Source organism: Silene latifolia, chromosome Y (assembly GCF_048544455.1).
Source record: "Silene latifolia isolate original U9 population chromosome Y, ASM4854445v1, whole genome shotgun sequence".
In the NCBI taxonomy this organism is placed as follows: Eukaryota; Viridiplantae; Streptophyta; class Magnoliopsida; order Caryophyllales; family Caryophyllaceae; genus Silene; species Silene latifolia.
In genome coordinates this window covers 315,624,722-315,643,729 of record NC_133538.1, presented here as the reverse complement: position 1 = coordinate 315,643,729, position 19,008 = coordinate 315,624,722, and the positions used below count along the sequence as shown (strand labels likewise).

At 33.6% G+C, this 19,008-nt stretch overlaps 1 pseudogene; it reads left to right on the top strand.

Annotated features, from left to right (window-relative positions):
* The first annotated feature begins 13,425 nt into the window (after nucleotides 1-13,425).
* On the top strand, nucleotides 13,426-18,498 carry LOC141628211 (mitochondrial outer membrane protein porin of 36 kDa-like; annotated as a pseudogene).
* The last annotated feature ends 510 nt before the right edge of the window (nucleotides 18,499-19,008 follow it).

The following is a 19,008-nucleotide window of genomic DNA, read 5'->3' as shown; positions in this document are numbered from 1 at the left end:
GACTATTCGCCTAAGATGGCACAGTTTTAGATTAACTTTGATTTACTACGACCTTCGTAAATGGGGTCAAATGGGCATATTTTGGGTTATGTTGGTTGTGGCTAGTCGAAGGGAATGAGTGCGATAGGAATTGTCCACCCCTTGTCGGGTTATAACAATATCTCGGGGCCACTCGAGGAGCAATGAACTGGAAATGCGTGGCCACGCTCGGAAGGTATCCGAGTGGATAAATCCGGTCAATCGCTTATTCTCCGATCGAGGAAACCGCTCTCGATATGATCACTTGCAAGTACGACCTGAAAGACACCTTGCATTGAGTGGGAGATAGTAATAGGACAAGAGAATTGGTGACGCACACTTGTCGAGGACAAGTGGGAGATTGTTGGGAAATGTGTCCTCAACAATAATGCGATCACATGATTTAAATATCATTATTAAATCTCATTTTAAAGAATACAATTGGGAAGTAATTTTGTTATCACAATCGGTCAACATATATCGGTAATGATTGGTCGACTAGAGTTTGACATTACCGTCGTGTGACGGTGGTGATCAGTTGACCCCCTAGGTCATACCTAAAGGGCAACACTCTTAATTAATTATTTAATTGATCGTATAACGTTGCGAGTTAATTAAATTACTTGAAAATTGACAGACGATTTTTGAAGTAAAATTTACGTATCAAATTGAAATGTGATTAAATGAGATACGGTCTGAGTAATTAAATTGTATAATTACTCGGATGAAATAAATTGTTTAATGTAACAATTAAAATGAATGAATTATTATAAATTCAATCAGTTGAAATTTATAAATGGTAAAATATTTTGGCACAAGTAATTATGAAATTACTAAGTCGATTTTTGTATGTGACGTATTTTTTATTAATACGTTGTTTTTAATATGTTAAAAATACATAACATATTTATGTCACATATGACATGTGACACATTGACAATTGACAAAAATAATATGGGATCCATATTATGTAAAGTGCCGAAAAATTGGGGAGCATTAAGCTAGTTAATTGTTTTATTTAGTTGATAAAACATAATGATGAAAAAGCAAGTCTAGGCATGCAAGCCTATTGTTCCTTGTGAAGAACAATTTTTCCATGCATTGGCTCCCCAATACCTCTCCTCTTACACGGTTTTGGGGAAGAAAAACTATCATTGTTTTTCTATAATTTTTACCTAATAATATACTAAGTGTAGTGTATTATTTTCATTCTAACATCATCATCCAAAATCAAGTTCTAGTGAGAAGAAAAATCCTCCTCATCTTCTCTCATAAAACCGAAATAATATAAGTGTTTTATAAATTTTTGGTTCAATTTTCTACCTAGATTAATATTATACTAGCTCAAATAATATTAATTAGATTAAGAGAAAGCCTTGGGTATAATTCATAGGGAGAGATCTTACACTTAGATCTTTATTCTTCCATAAGGAAAGCTCAAGAACAAAAGAAAAGGAGATTTCTTTTGTGCCCTTTAAATCCGAAATACCCATTGTAAGAACATGATTTCTTCTCTTTGTTATTTTGTTTGCATGCATAAAATCCGTAATTAATTTTATGACAAATTATTTAGACATATAAGAGTATGTTAACATGTATATGAATCTACATTTCCTTCACCGGTATTTTTCAAGAGAAGGGCTTCTTTCTTCGTAGCTTGGGGAAGACAATCCGTGCTGTGCTGGAATCCGGGCGGAATAGGGTCGGGACGGGCGGATTCTGGCGTTGGAATCCGAGCGGATTCAAGGGAATCCGGTCGGATTGTGGAGGTGGAATCCGAGCGGAATAGGGCAAAGCCGCTCGGATTGTGCTGCTGCGGGACGGACGGATTGGTGACAATCCGCTCGGATTGTCAGTCAGCAACAAATCTTCTTCTTTTCTTCCCTTTTCTTCATAAATTCCTTGGGGATTTTCTTGGGGACTCAAGGATCCTTTCTCAACTTTGCTCTTCTACTATAATATGTACAAAGGCCTTCTAATCTTGTCTCTCCTCGATGCTTGGTCATTGAATTCGATCAATTTAGTCTCGTTTTGCCATGAAAATGCAAGATTCTTACTCCTTTCCTACCAAGGGATCAAAATCTCAAAGAATATGCAAAACAAAGAACTAAAGATAAGAAATGACCCAAATAAGCACTAAAAAGCATGGGAACAAGGCTAATTCGGGGGCTAAATATGCGCCAATTAAGGTCACATCAACTGGTCCACACATATCGGTAATAATTGGCTGACTAGAGTTTAGCATTACTGTCGTGCGACGGTGGTGATCAGTTGATCCCCTTAGGTCATACCTATAGGGAAATATTCTTAATTGATTATTTAATTAATCGTATGCCGATACGGGTTAATTAAATTGCTTAAAATTGACGGATGATTTTGTGAGTAAAATTAACGTGTCTCATTGTAATTCGATTAAATAAGATACGTACTAAGTAGTCAAATTGTTTTATTACTTAGATAAAATTATTGTTTACGAAACAATTGAAATTGAATGAATAATTTATTATAAATACAAGACGTTGTAATTTATAATTTGATAAACCATTTTGGTACAAGTAATCAAGAATTACTAGTTAAATTTTGTATGTGACATATTTTATTAATATGTTGATTTTTAATATGTTAAAAATATATTATAGTGTAACATGTCATGTAACATGAGACACATGACCAAATTGACAAATGACAATATAAAATGGACCTTCCATTTTATGTTGCGTGTGCCGAAATGGAGGGAGTATTAGAGTTAAATTGTGTTGATTATTTTAAATAAGGGAAACACAATGATTGTACTCTAGTTGTAGCCATGCAACCCTATTACTTTTGAGAAGAGCAATTTTTCCATGCATTGACCATAATACTTCCCCCAACCGGTTTTTAGCATGAAAAATGGCAAAAGTTTTTCATATAATTATTCACTACTTCATCATCTATTTTTCTAGTGTTAGAAAAATTAATCAACTCTCTACTTTTGTGAAAAACATTAGAGAAATAAAACTCACAAAATTCTTCTCTCTTGGCCAAAAATACAAGAGAACAAAATACCATTTTTGTGTCCAAATTTTAAGTAAGATTAGTATTATTACTAGTTCATAATAATATTAGTTATTAAGGGTGTTCTTTGGGTATAAACTTTTGGGAATCTTAGTTCATCAATTGTTGGAAAGCTCAAGAACTAACAAGTAGGAGATATTGTTGGTGCCCAAAATCCGAAACACCAATGTAAGAAGTGACGATTTCTTCTCTACTTTGTTTTATGTTTGCATGAATAAGATCTTTTATTTATTTTATGACCAAATAAATTAATTCATATATGAATATGTATACTAATGAGATTAATGAATCCCAACAAGTGGTATCAAGAGCCTTAGGTTGTTTGTATGCAAATCGGTTTATTGTTTTTCCGAGTTAATCTTATTAACAAATAAAACTTGTAATTTTGTGTTTATTATGAGATATCATGTAATCACTTTACATGTTAAAGTTTCTGGTCCTAAAATGTATTTGGGATATTTTGGTTCATTTATGGATTTTATTGTTCATTTTATATATTATTGGCATTAAAATGTGATTTTTATGATAAAAATGTCATTTTTGGACGAAAAATAGCTAAACTTCGAATTTTTCAGTGGTTTTTGGGTATGTTTTCACATATATTATTTACTGATGGCATATTAAATCTCGTGATAAACTAAGTTATTTTGCATGAAATATGGATTTTATAAGCTTAAATCAAATTTAAAGATTTTATTAGGTTAATATGAGTTATATTTCTAATCTGGTCATGGAAATTTAACATGTTGTCACATGCATTTTTAGTCAGTGTGTGTAAAAATCTTAGAGGTATTGGACTCCTTTAGCATGATTACGAATTTTTGAGTAAAAATTAAATAAATAGTGACTTTATTTAGTATATAATGCTAAAATATATTTCATGACTAAAGAAAAACGTCACATGTTGCATTTTATCATATATTTCAGATCTAAAAATAAAAAGTTGATGAAAATAAATTTTCTCATATTTTAATGGTCATATTCGTTAAAACCGATAAACCCCAACTTTGTTTTTCTCGATATTTTTTCGAAATATTTAACTTAAGTTTTGAACATTATGAGTGTCATGGTATTTTTTCAGAATTTTCATGAGTTTAAATTTCAAATTTTGGAATTATTTGAAATTTTTATAATTTAATTTGAAGTTTATAGCATAATTTTGTATTTTTGGTCCATAATGAACAACATTAATAAATCAAGTTGAGTTATTGTCAAAATATTAGTGAAGACTAAATTTTGAGTCCTAAGATGGTTAGGGTAATTAACTTGTACATAAATATGAATTTATGTATTTATTGTGATTTTAATAATTTAAATCACGCAAATCCATAAAAACCAATAAAATATACGATATTGGCTCTTAAAAGGCGATTTAGCATGAAATTAAGCATGTTCTTACATATTATAATGCTGCATTTTATTAATGATTGTCATATTTTTATTTTATATAATTTTTGAAATATGTAATTTTACTTAGTATGACCTTAGTTTTTAATTGGTATTACCCGAAATGTATGGGAATATCGATTCGGTTGTAATTATTGTGATCTCGTATCACCGTTTTGTAATTTAATAGATTTAATTTTTATTACAAATGTATAATAGGAAATTATGTATTTTTTATTTATTATTTGTAATTTTCCCGGAGTTTCCATAAAGACGATGTTACCTCGAGATGCGTGCCCAGACCGAAGATCAAGGGACCAAAGGAGTTGGTTTCCGAATTTATAATAGTTTATTAGATTTAATATTTTAGGAAGGCCATACTAGGATTTTATTTTTATGCTTTGCATTTTATTTATATGTTGCATGTATCGCTAAGTCGCCATAACTAAACATGCATTTTATATCGAGTTTATCGACCGCGTCAATTACAATTATCGTAGTTCACCGCTTTAGTTAACTTAAAACGTGATAGATAATAAATTAACATGACCTCTCGCTAAATAAACAATTGAGTCTTAGCCTTAGCAAAAATTAGAAATCATGAAAACCTATTTCGTGAGGTAGTGTGCTCGGCCAAACCGGGGTACAAACCTTGTTACGTAGAGGAAGTGGGTGATAAATGTCTATCCACCGAATTCATGTTGATGAGGGTTGTATCGTCAAAGCGTGCCCAAGTTAATGTGAATTTGGATCATGGACACATTTATTCGAAATTTGGGTTGTACTCAACAAAAATATTCTCGACCATAGTCGGATGTGTTTTGGGCTAAAGATAAAAATTAATGTAATTTTATCGACCAAGAGTTCTAAAAGTAGAATCGATAAAGGGTTAATCCACCAAGTTATATTGATAAGGGATGTATCACCAAAGCGTGCCCAAGTTGATATGAATTTGGGTCTTGGAATCATTTATAAAAGTTGGGTAGAGGTCACTAGATAAATGCAATAAAACTTGTTTATATTGAAATTTACGAGTATTATTATTATTTTAAAAATGACAAGTGTTTTATTCCTTCTATTTTTTGTTTTGTAGACCAATTTTATTTCTCATAACAAATGGCCGCACCAAACAAAAATGCTCACGCTCTCACTAATGTTTCATGGCTCCGATCCTTCATGGATCGTTGTAAACTTGAAAAGAATGGGTCAAATTTCTCCGATTGGGATGCCCAACTCAAATTAGCCGCTCAAGGTGACGACAAGCTTCGTTACCTCATTGAGGCCTCTCCACCCGAATCAAATGCTAGGTCGAGTGCCACCACTAGGGAAGCATATGAGGCTTACCACAAAGAGTCCGCCGCTGTCAAAAATGTGTTGATTTTTGCTACGGAGGCGGATCTCCAAAGGAGAGCTTTTAAAATGGGCACCGCTTATGAAATCTATTCCAAACTTGTGATAATGTTCTCACAAACACCGAGGATCGTCCAATTTGAGGAGGCCTCGGCATTCTTTGATCTCGATTCCAAGGAGGGCCAAAAGGTTAGCCCTCACGTGCTCAAATTGTTGGAGCTAGTCGAGACATTGAAAATTCAAAAGATTGAAATCCCCAAGGAGCTCATGGTTGATAGGATTCTTCACTCCTTATTCAAAGTCAAAGCATATGTGCAATTCCGGGTGAATTTCAATATGCAAGACAAGGACGTGTCTCTTGAGGAGTTGCACAAGTTACTTGTGCAAGCCGAAAGAGACATGAGGCTAAATGTTAGCCCACCTAAGGATGTGCTAAATATAAGCACTAAAAGTAAGGAGAAGTTCAAGAAGAATGGGAAAAACAGTAAGAGGCAAGCTCCCATGAACACCAAGGCTAGGACTTTTGAAGCTAGCACTTCCAAACCCAAGAAGGGTCCTCTTGATAAATGCCATTATTGTAATGGTGTTGGACATTGGAAGAGGAATTGTTCCAAGTATCTTGGTGACATCAAAGCTAGAAAGATCACTCAAGTAGGTAAATGACTATCCTTTCTTTTATGTTTCTAATTCAACTATGATATTTTGATACAAGTTGTGATAATGTATCCCCTTTTTATTGTAAATAGGGCCTCCTCTAAGCAAAGACAAGGAAAAAGAGAAGCAAGCTTAAGAAATCATGATGGAGCTAGGAGTAGCTACCAATGAAGCTTGGCTTTTATTATTGTCTTTATTTTAATGTTATGGATTTTAGAACTATTTTGATTTCCGTGTTCGACATGGAAATGTGTGATCCTTTTAAAACAATGGTTGTATTTTGGATTTTGGTGGCTTGGCTTGCAACCCAAGTCACCCCTTTTATCGTATTTGTTTGTTCTAAAAATTCGTCTTTATATGCTTGCACATAGAAACATATGAACATCTACTTAAAGTGAACCAATTGACAATTATAATGATAGGATTCATTATATGTCCACAAGCTTGAAACTTGTGTATGATCAATTATAAAGTGATGTTGAGTTGATAACTCTCCTAAAGGAATGTCAATTACCAAGAACACTCATCAAATCTAAAATCTATTAGTCAATCTATGAGATAGTCCTCCTTCTACTTCAAAATCATTGTTTGTGTCTCATAAGCTATCTTTGAATATCTAGTGTATTTATTCTAAAGATAGAGTGGGAGAAAAATGAAGACATAAAGAATACAAAGAATAATTTGTATGATTGAGTAAATGAGATCTACGAAAGAAAGAATGATTTGTATACCAAAATAGAAAGTATACATGAATAGATGAGATCTACATGACAAAAGAGACCAAGTGAAGTAATCAAAAGAATATGTTCTTAAGATAAGTGAAGTAATCAAAAGAATATGTTCTTAAGATAACTACACGAGGAGACCAAAAAAAGTTCTTGAAAGATAATGACTAAAGAAAAGTCTCAACAAGAGATTTTGCTAGTTTATGACCTAAATATAAATAGAGTTTCAATATTGATATTTACTTAAGAGCCTAAATGAAACAAAGTTGCATACTTGAATATAAATGAGATTTATGATTAAAAATTGCAAAGAAAGATATACCGATGTCAACAAGAGCTAAGTTAATTGTTAACCACGCTAGTATCGTTACTTAACCTCATTATGAAAATGAAATGGTTAAACCTCCTTCCGAAAAGGGTATTTTGAGAAGGACGTGTATTAAATGGGATTTCACATTTAAGTAATGACATTGCTACGCATCATTATAAAAATGAATGAGTTAGAGATTAAAATCTCTTTCCATAAGTTTAAGATTGAAATCTCTTCAAAATAGGCATTTTGAAAAGATATGTTGGAAACATGTATGGTTTTATCTTAATAACTTGGCAAAGCAAAATTGATTTCAATTCTTGAAATGTTTCGATTGAGTAGTCAAATACGAAACATGTGGAATTGAGTGGGAGTTTGAAATTATCATGTGAAGACATGAAATTTAGTGGGAGCAATCATCTTGTAAAATTTATAACTCATTACTCATTGAGAATGACGAGCTGGTACTGTCTTTCACAAAGAAGTATTTGAGTTTTCAATTCTGGATGAAAATGGACTAAGATGAATCCAATCACAACATGGGATGTTGGATAGGCATTGAGATATGCACATCAAATCAAGAAGAAACGTAGATTGTTCATATCGATGAAAATGGAATTACCATAAGCAGTCACGGTCATTCATTGAACCTAAGAATGATTGATTACATGATCAAAAATTTCTAATGTTTCCGCCATTAGAATAATCATGCACATGTCCTCTAATGAATCATACGCTTAAGAGCATGATGAATCATTGGTAAGCCATATAAGAATCGTCATGAATTCTCGAGTAGAATTAATGAGCTATTCATGTATTTGATAGAACACTCTGTTATGTGACAAGAAGTTGCACATATTGAAGTTTCGAAAACGTGTAAGGATTTATGAAAATCCTAAGCTAATTAAGCTAAAAGGAGAAATAAGAAGTTTGAAAAGATACTTGGTTATAGTAAGAAGTTACTCAAAACTAGTATTTTCAAATTTGCTAGGACATATGAGAAGTGCTAGGCTAATCATCTTGACAATTGTTGCAAGATCCTACAAAACATATACCTGGTACATTATGAGTTGGAAGAACACTTGACTAGTGCAAGTTATGTCGTCCACCATAATTCGTTTGTTATCTGATAAACGACAAGGAAGTTCTCTCAAAATAAAGAACCTAAACCTAGTTTGGGAAACTAGATATGTACTTGGTGAGATTCATGCTATGTAAGACAAACATGAAAATAAATATGCAATTCAAGAGTTTGAACACATGGACACATAGTCTGTTAAACTCATGTGGCAAATGACTAGTGTTTACACACTTACAATATACATCACAAGGTAGTAATATGGCATTGACTACCCGAATGTGATGTCCACACTTGTCGTTTGAGTTATTATTAAATCACCTTATACTTTGTTACATCCAAACGGGTTGTAGAGACGATTGAACCCCGTTAAACTGAACACGGATTAACATTGTATTCGCCCATAGTCACTTAGATGAGGTGACGTCTCAAAGTGACTAGAGTATGATGCGATTGATGGCAAGTTCAAGTGCCATGGAGTCATGTGAGATGACTAGTCGATCACATAGGCAGACTATTAGGAACACTTTGTCAGGCTAATGACCGCTTATAGAGTTCTGGCAAACTTATAAAGCCTAGTCGTGGCGAGAGCTACTATAGTATTCTAATGAGTCGATTTTTTAACTAAAGACTCTTCACCTAAGGTGGCACAATTTCAGATTAACTTTGATTTATGTTACTGCGATCATCGTAAATGGGGTCAAATGGGCATATTTTGGGTTATGATGGCTGTGGCTAGTCGAAGGGAATAGTGCGATAGGAATTGTCCACCCCTTGTCAGGGTTAAAATAATATCTCAGGGCCACTCGAGGAGTAATGAACTGGAAATGCGTGGCCAAGCTCGGAAGGTATCTATGGTAGATAATTCTGGTCAATCAGTTATTCTCCAGATCGAGGAAACCACTCTCGATATGATCACTTGCAAGTACGACCCGAAAGACACCTTGCATTGAGTGGGAGATAGTAATTGGACAAGAGAACTGGTGACGCACACTTGTCGAGGACAAGTGGGAGATTGTTGGAATAAGTGTCCTCCGACAATAATGCGATCACAACTGTCGATCATAATGATCACATGTTTAAATCTCATATTTAAGAATACATGTGGGAAGTAATATTTTACAGTCAACTGGTCCACACATATCGGTAACGATTGGCTGACTAGAGTTTGACATTACTGTCGTGCGACGGTGGTGATCAGTTGATCACCTTAGGTCATACCTATAGGGAAATACTCTTAATTGAATATTTAATTAATCGTATGCCGATACGAGTTAATTAAATTGCTTAAAATTGACGGATAATTTTGTGAGTAAAATTAACGTGTCTCATTGTAATTCGATTAAATAAGATACGTACTAAGTAATCAAATTGTTCTATTACTTAGATAAAATTATTGTTTACGAAACAATTGAAATTGAATGAATAATTTATTATAAATACAAGACGTTGTAATTTATAATTTGATAAACCATTTTGGTACAACTAATCAAGAATTACTAGTTAAATTTTGTATGTGACATATTTTATTAATATGTTGATTTTTAATATGTTAAAAATACAGTATAGTGTAACATGTCATGTAACATGTGACACATGACAAAATTGACAAATGACAATATAAAATGGACCTTCCATTTTATGTTGTGTGTGCCGAAATGGAGGGAGTATTAGAGTTAAATTGTGTTGATTATTTTAAATAAGGGAAACACAATGATTGTACTCTAGTTGTAACCATGCAACCTTATTACTTTTGAGAAGAGAAATTTTTCCATGCATTGGCCACAATACTTCCCCTAACCGGTTTTTAGCATGAAAAATGGCAAAAGTTTTTCATATAATTATTCACTACTTCATCATCTATTTTTCTAGTGTTAGAAAAATTAATCAACTCTCTATTTTTGTGAAAAACATTAGAAAAATAAAACTCACAAAATTCTTCTCTCTTGGCCGAAAATACAAGAGAACAAAATACCATTTTTGTGTCCAAATTTTAAGTAAGATTAGTATTATTACTAGTTCATAATAATATTAGTTATTAAGGGTGTTCCTTGGGTACAAACTTTTGGGAGAGATACTAATTTGAATCTTAGTTAATCCATTGTTGGAAAGCTCAAGAACTAACAAGTAGGAGATCTTGTTGGTGCCCAAAATCCGAAACACCAATGTAAGAAGTGACGATTTCTTCTCTACTTTGTTTTATATTTGCATGCATAAGATCTTATATTTATTTTATGACCAAATAAATTAATTCATATATGAATATGTATACTAATGAGATTAATGAATCCCAACAGATACAAACTCCATTTTGTGGATCCGCTTACTAAGGAATTACCACGCACGGTCTTTCTTGAGCTCTATGCTCAAATGGGTGTTTCAGTTTTAAGGAAATTGAGTTTAAGTGAGAGTTTGTCATGTTCGGTTATTAAGTTTTGTAAAAATAAGGTTTTCGATTTACGGTTTCACTCTGTGTTATTTTAGTTGATCTCACTAAGGTGAGCATTTTAAAATATGCATATAGGGATCACATTCGGATGTTATTTTCATGCTGCACTCTCATGCTCGATTCATGTCGTTGGTTATATTGACATATGTGATCATTGAGGTCCTGCTACGACAAACTGTAGCAAATGCCGCTTTGATCATATGTTGATATGATTGATGGAAAGAATTGCTTAAGACGGTTGGATGTTTGATAGCATTTCTGAGCTTATAAGGTTATCTTGTAACTACAGTTATAAGGCGTCACACATATATGAAGGTATTTGGCCCAAGTGCAAGATTATAAGAATTATAGGCCTAATACAATAATATATATGTGCACAAATTATTAATTCGATAATAATTGTATTTATGCGTTATCAGTTAAGGTTAGCCCAAAATAAGGTAATCTACTACGGTATATATTATATCGGTTTATTATTTATAACGTCTTAAAAAGTATGGGTTAGTCTATTATCTAAGTGTAGATACTCATTGTGTTTCTAATTCATGATGGGCGCATTTGAGTTCGGAGACTATATATAGTCACCTTGGGTTATGGTCCCTGGTAGTACACAAAAAACCTAATCCCGAAGATCCTGTTGGTATGTGTGTCCACTAGAAAACCTAATCCCGAAGATCGTCCTTTCAGGCGGTTCATCCCAACCTTTCGTCATGTAATCAGGTACGCCTCCATATCTTCTATTTACCGAATAATTTAGTATGAAGTTTATAGCTATTATTCGGATGATTACATCTAACATCCCGTAGAATATTACAAGGATTTAGGCAAGCCCTTGGCTTGCCTGGATTGATAGTAGAAGGAAGAGGAATGAAGAAGAGAGTAACATGCAAGGTACTTTTTCTATGTTTGGTATGAGAGTAATTATTCATATTGGGAATCTATTACCCTTTTGAAGGGGTAATACATTATCCACTCACCTCCCGAGTAATGATTAATGGGGTAAAGATTACCTTAGTATTATAATGGTAAGTTGTTTTGTTAGGAGCAAAGAATTGTGGATCTAATAGCATTCTTGTTGCTGAAACTCTCGCGTTAAAAGAAGCCATTTTAGCAGCTAAATACTTAGGAATTTCAAAGCTGATTGTTGAATGTGATAATTTATGTGTTATTAACTCGACCCGTAGTACATGACAAATTCTGTAAAAAATTTCAAGTATTATAGAAAATGTGAGGTTAGACCTTCATTTTTTCGAGAGAGTGAATATTAAACATTATTTTTGAGAGCCCAATAAAGTTGTTGACTTTATGGCCTCTATTGGACATTCTTGTCCAACTCTTTAGAGGTTGTTTGAAAGTCGATAGTTTCAACTTACCTCCCTCATTCGAAAAGATGAGATAAGTTGATTCTACCTTAGAGAATCAATCTAGTTTTCTCACCTAATAAAAAAAATAAAAAAATGTCAAACTTATGAATTCTTTACCATGTAATTAACTTCCCTAATAATTATCTCAAAGTTAAAATTTACCCCCAAATTATTCCATGCATTCCAAGCAAGCGTAAGAAATGACACTACGTGAACACCACAATCTTCTATATTGTCTTTCATCAATTCTTGTTTAAGACTGTCTTAACTTAAAATGAGTCTCATAACAAAATAAAATAGAGATAGAAATGAAAAACGATTGTGAGGCGTTTAAGTTAAGATGGTCTTAAATAAGGCGTATTGATTATCTTTTGAAGGAAGTAATGGTAGATATTATCATTCTCCATAAAAATAATTTTCTTTGTGCTAAAGAATATGCTAGGTTTGAGGGTGGAAGCCTCAGCTTCGGAGGTGTGTTGATGATTAAAGGTTGACAACTCATGAGCATATTCTCTCAAAAATAAATAAATGAATAAAAATAATTTCTTGCGCAACAATACAGTGGTGTATTTGAAAATACTTCATCCGTTCCATTTGTTTTTTTACGTTTACTTTTTTCGGCACTATTCATTAGTAAGGAGAATCTTCATTTCAACTTCTAATATATAATATAAAAGATAGTCATGTGAGATCTTGTTTAAATCGTCTCACCAAATGGATTATGAAAATCAAACTTTTATAACTTTCCGTAACATGTTGGTGAAGATATGAATAAAACAAAACGTGTGTAGGCATATGTGTATAAAGAAGACGTAAAGAATTAAATAAAACAGAGGAAGTAAATAGATTGAACGGATGAGATGAGAGATAGAGAAATTAGGGTTTTAAATTAAATTAGGAACATTCAACAATCACCAAGACACGTACATTAGTCACCACACCACACCACACCACATTTGTCCTGCTTAGTTTTACCTTACACAATAAAAAATTAGTCTCCCCCTCTCTCTCTCCTCAAAAACTAAGAAAAATCAAACATGGTGAAGGGTCCAGGTCTTTACTTCGACATTGGCAAAAAGACCAGAGGTCCCCTCTCTTTTTCTAAATTCTCTGGTAAAATTTTTACTGATGATTGTTTTATATTACTTAATTAGTATTGCTGATTACGTATTTATTTGTTATGTTATTTGATCTTCTATACAAGGATTACCAAAGTGACCACAAATTCACCCTTACCACTCTTACTTCCACTGGCGTTGTATGTTTTATCTTTTTAACATTTTAACATTTCATTTCATGTAATTATGTTGATTACAGTTCATTATTTTGTTTATTTACATGATTCATGAATTAATCGAATTTTTTTCTAAAATGGGGTTGAAAATCAAAGAAATAAACAAAATGGGGCAAGTTTCAAAGTAATTACCCAAAATGGGTCCACGTCAGCACCGAAGCTAGTTTCGGATTCAAGTCGCTCGCCTCTTAAGCGACTACATTTCGGGCAACAAGTTAATATTAGTCATTTTAAGGGTTGGAGATTGTCACCCAAGTCAGTGTGCCGGCAGGCGACTAGAGATAAAGTAGCCCACCCATTGAGCGATTACAATATTTATGAAAAAAAGCCAAAATGTATGTTAAAAAGGTTCGAACCCCGCTGCCGCCAATATATTAACTATCTAACCACTACAGCATGCGTACTATATTGTTTATTTAAGCGCTTGATAGTTTATATCAAATTAAGAAGCAGCTACGTTTTTGGAAACAATTTTGGAAACAATATATAAAATTGAGTGCAAATCTTACACATAACTGTTATCTTGGTGTAGTGGGAGGAGTTCAGGGATAATGTTGATGTGCTCCAGGTTCGATTCTGTACAAGGGCATTTTGTTATGCAATTTTTTTTTTATGAAAATTCTAGCAGCTCGCCTGAAGTCGCTGGCTCACACAGCGATTTGACTTATAATCGCTCTCTCCGTGAGCAACTTGGGCTAAAAACGGTGGCTCTTAAAAGCAACTTTATTTTCATGCATCTAGGATGTAGTCGCTTAGGGGGAGAGCGACTTCAATCCGAGGCTAGCTTCGCGCTGACGTGGACTAGGTAATTACTTTGAAACTAACCCTATTTTGATAATTTGTTAGGTTTTCACCCCAATTTTAGAAAAAAAATCGAATTAATGTTTAAATCTGTTTGCATTCTCAATTTGACGGGAAAAAAATTATTATATTTTAACTTGTTTTGCATTCCTTGGCTTTCAAACTCTCATGAAAAATTCTTGCATCCGGTTTTTATTGATAAATATGTATAGCTCCATTCTGGTTAGTGTTACTAAGTTTTGGGGATTTAATTCCTTATTTCTCTACCCTCATATATTATCAGAAATTATGGGTAATATGTTCAAAATTATTTAAGCTCCATCAGATATAATGTTGATTCTGAAGGGGATGTATTTAGTGATCCTCCTGGCTTGGTTAATGAACTAGGTCAAATGTTTTTCTGTGTCCGCAAATTGCAGTGGAGTTTCTTACTTTGTGTTTGAATATGTGGCTTATACTCTGTGTTTTCAGTACGGTTCGCATTGTACAAGACTATATATTCTGATATCGTGTGTTTTCTATAATATTTTGCTTATTGCTTATTTTAGGTACGCAATTTTTACATACTTTATTGTGTTTATGTAGGCTATAACTTCTACTGGGACGAAAAAAGAGAGAGTTGTTTTTCGCAGAGGTTGGTGCCATGCTGATAAACAAAAACATTACTACTGATTTCAAAGTCGATACCAACTCCAATGTGAGTAATACGTATTTTAATTGACCTTTGTGAGTGTCACACTATGCATTATATTTAATATTGGTGGCCATTACACCGCAGCACTCTACGCTATTGAGATTTCATTTTGAGATGGTATTAGTCTCATTCATAGTGCAAACTGAAGAGGCTAGATAAGGCTGAAATAATTGTTTATCCACATCTGAAACCGAGATATACTACAGTTTACTACCATGACACTGCGTTTTAATTGACTTATATGACTTTCTTTAATATTAGGCTCTTCTAATGTGATCAATCTAACATTCCTGTCTTGTCATCTCTTTCCTTTAGCTTCTCACCACGATCATAGTTGACGAACCTGCTCCTGGAGTGAAGGCTATTTTTAGCTTTCGAGTCCCTAATCATAGATCTGGCAAGGTACATAGGGTTATATTTTAATGTCTGTTTTCCTTGGTGTAGAGTTTTACAGTGTTATGGATGTCTTAATAGCAAACATGTGAAATTGGATTATTGTTAGGTTGAACTCCAGTACCTGCATGAGTATGCTGGGATCAGCATCAACATTGGATTGATAGCTAGCCCAATAATTAACTTGTCTGGGGTGATTGGAAATGATACTTTTGCTTTGGGTACTGATTTGTCTTTTGACACTACATCTGGAAATTTCACCAAATGCAATGCAGGGCTGAACTACACCAATGCTGATCTCTTTGCATATTTGAATATGTGAGTACTCTGTGCTCCATATATATTAGTAACTATTTTATTTATTTTATGCTTTTTTCACTTTAAAAACAAGAGTAGGAGGATAATAGAAAATAAAAGAGAGAAACTTAGACGTTGTTTTTGGTTTTCATTGTGGATTAATGGAAATATCTTCTCTGCCAACTCAACTTGGATTAGCTCGACCCCTTAGAGACTCGCAAATCAGATTGAGCATATTCTTTTATGGTCTTTACTTGAAATTTACGTATGAGACACTACACGAGGAGCGTATTGTGTATCAAGAGCATTTGATGTGTTATGGACGAGAGAGAGTATATTTTTAAAAGAAAAGCTTACAAGAGATGTTTTAGAGAGAGATATTATTTAAAGGGGTATTCATTTTGAATGAGTCAATGTTGTTATCAACACAGAGTAAGGCTCCATAAATATTATCACCTTACTTTGCCTATGACATTTGGGTAATGTTGTGTCTTCCTTCTCCTTTTCTTAGTATGGTGAGGACGGCCTACTTAAACAAGACCTGCATGAGATTAGAAACTCCACTACTGATGGGCTTGGTAGGCCTTGTTGGAGTATTTATCCTCCATAATAGTGCATGATAATATTATTAAATCTCATTAAGGAATATGCATGGGATATTCATAAGCAATACTAGTCAGCTGATCAACGTACATCGGTAATGGTTGGCCAACTAGGGTTTGACGTTACTGTCGTGAGACGGCGGTGTTCAGCTGATCCCTTTCAGTCACACCTATAGGAACGAGCTCCAACACGAAAACTAATTAATTGTATGAGATAGAGTTTAATTAGTCCCTTGATAATTGACTAATAGTTAGTCGATTAATTAATTTAGAGAGATATCGAGTTGTGAACTCGAGGCACGGGAATTATTATTTAAGTATGCAATAATTAAATAATAAATTATTTGAGACGAGAATTAATGATTAAGTAGTTAATTGTTACATTAGTACTAATTGACTAATGTGATTAGTATTGGTATGTAAAATATATGTGTAGTTGCACATGTATATTTACGGAGTGTTTTAGACGATATTAATCGGGAAGCATTTTAACATAAAATGATGTTTAAATAAAATTTATACGTATTTGTGTGACAAAAATAAGAACCCAAATGGACCCATAAATAGATCATTTAGCACTGTGTAAGTGCATGTGGTAGTGTGTGTGTTGCTTTAAACACCATCATTTCTCTTACACATTTGGCTTCCCCATATTTACTTTTATTCTAACCAATTCACATGAGTATTGGGTGGAATAAAATAAGAAATAAAAACACTCCACTTTCTCCTCTACCAACCGTCCTCCCTTCTTTATGACAACACTTGTGTTGTTCATTTTTCCACTCTTGTCTTGCATGTGGAAAAATCACTATTGTTGTTCTCTCTAAAATCAAAAGAAAAATTATTAAGTGTTAATAATTCAAAACAAAATTACTAAGAGTGTTAGTAATAGACTTGTACATATTTTCAAGGGTAATCTTACATAATATCTAGTTAATATTAGTAAGATTTTGGGGTTAGTTCTTGGGTGTTTAAGAGAGGAGGTGTTCTACCTTGGACACTTAAAGATGGAGGATCTTGCCATTTATTTTAAGCTCAAGAACAACCAATATGGTGATCTTGGTTGTGCCCAAATACTACCATTTCTCAATGCAAGGAAAATTATTTTGCTCATCTTTTATATAAATATGCTTTAATATTGCATGCATCTTACATAGATCACATAAACACAAATTATGAGATAAATTGACATTTAATTAGAGTGTCTAATTAGGATCTATGATCTTTCCAGCCTAGCCTATCAAGTGATAGAAGGTGCCTTAGATTCAAGTGCACATCAAATTGTTGTTGCTTTATTTGCTAATATGTTGACTGCTAGGACTTATGTAAGGTGGATGAACATATCGGGGTATTGCCATATGATATCTGAGATGGAATCTTTTACCTTGTCTTAGTATGAAATCACTGGCATCCTATTTTTCAGTAAGAATTTTGCCTTCAATGCAGGAATGACAAGGGTCACACTTTGAATGCATCATATTATCACATTGTGAGCCCGCTTACAAACACAGCGATTCGGGCAGAGCTGAATCACAGCATCTCGAACAACGAGAACACCCTGATTATTGGGACGCACCATGCATCGGACCCACTAACGTTTGTCAAGGCCCGTGTTAATGACTTTGGGAAAGCAAATGCCCTCATCCAACATAAAAAGCGCCCTATATCACTTATCACACTACATGGAGAAGTGAACACTCGAGCCATTGAGAAGAGTGGAAAGCTTGGGTTGGCTATCGCTTTGAAGCCTTCAAGGTCGACAATGAGATGATGAGTGGTTTGGATTTCACGGTGGTTCTTAACCCTTTTTCAGGGGAGAAATAAGTAGGTAACAACTTTAGTAGACTTTTTTCTTTGGAATGCATTCATCTGTTAACCAGTTTGTGTGTTGCCTTTCTACAGTAATATCCAACAGTTTCTTGATTTAATTCTCCTCCGTTGCTAATTATGCTTTCTGAATAACTATGGCTCCTCCCTGTAATCACTTTTGGCTCCGCCCTGTTTACTTTTCTTTCACATTTGTTCAATGTTGGGAATTGTTTTATTTCTTTTTCATATTTTTATTTATTGAATTAGTTGGTCTTGCATAAGATTGTCTAACTTAAAAAGCCCCTCACAATCTCCTTTTATTTTCACTTATATTTTAGTTGGTTATGATTGTTGTCTTAAGTTTAGACTGTCTTAAACAAGAAATGGTGAATTTCTGATGGATTATTTCATCTGTCCCGGTCATTTGTTATGTTATTCCATTTTAGAGTGTTTCAGTTAATTGTTGTCCTTTCTATTTTAAGAATGAATTTGATGATCAATTTGATCATTCACACTCAATTTTTTCCACTTGTCGTTTGATAATTGGTCACCTCTTCTTTCTTTTGTCTTTATGTGCCAAAACTAAAGGACAATAATTAACCCGGACGAAGGAGTACAATATAAGATGCTCGTATATTCCAAACCTTCTATGTCAAAGTGGGTCTTTTAGCTACTCACCGTGATTAATAACTCCCTTTCCTCTACGCTTCGACCACTATTTTTATATGCT